Raw genomic sequence first — 589 nt, forward strand, 5'->3', positions numbered from 1 at the left:
GTTTCTGAAACCCCAACTCATCTGTAAGATTCCTTTCTTTCTCACCCTGTCGGGAAGCTCAAGATTTCTTTCTCAATTGTCCATTGTTCCTTAAAGGTGGAAAGTGACACTTACGGCTTCTTTGGTATGGTTTGTCAGTGGGGCAGGCTCTTCTTCATTCATCCTCTCCAGACCACACTGCCTTTGCAATACGGCACACTGGCCGGTTTTTGCCCAGCCATTGTGCTTGTAGTTGAGGCAGAACGGGCAATGGCATTTGCAGGCAAAAGCAGAGGAGGAGTTGTGCAGCCAAGACATCCTGTGCAGATGTAGGTGTTGAGCTGTGACTCGAGAGCATTGGGGTTCCTGCCACTTGGATTTGTATCCCTAAGTGCAATCTCTTTGGCTCGGGGAGAGTCTTGCTCAGCTGAGAAAGCAGAAAGCTCAGCGAGGGTGCTCTGAAAGGTCTCGTCTGAGGCAGAGCTGTCAGCGAGCGTGAGGTGAGAGCGGCCCGGCCTTGCCCAGGCCGGAGCCCCAGCAGAGCCCACGCAGAGCCCAGAGCAGCCTGAGGCTGGGCAGAGGCAGGCTGGCAGGAGGCCCTTGGAGCTGC

Source organism: Aphelocoma coerulescens, unplaced genomic scaffold (genome assembly GCF_041296385.1).
Source record: "Aphelocoma coerulescens isolate FSJ_1873_10779 unplaced genomic scaffold, UR_Acoe_1.0 HiC_scaffold_94, whole genome shotgun sequence".
NCBI lineage: Eukaryota > Metazoa > Chordata > Aves > Passeriformes > Corvidae > Aphelocoma > Aphelocoma coerulescens.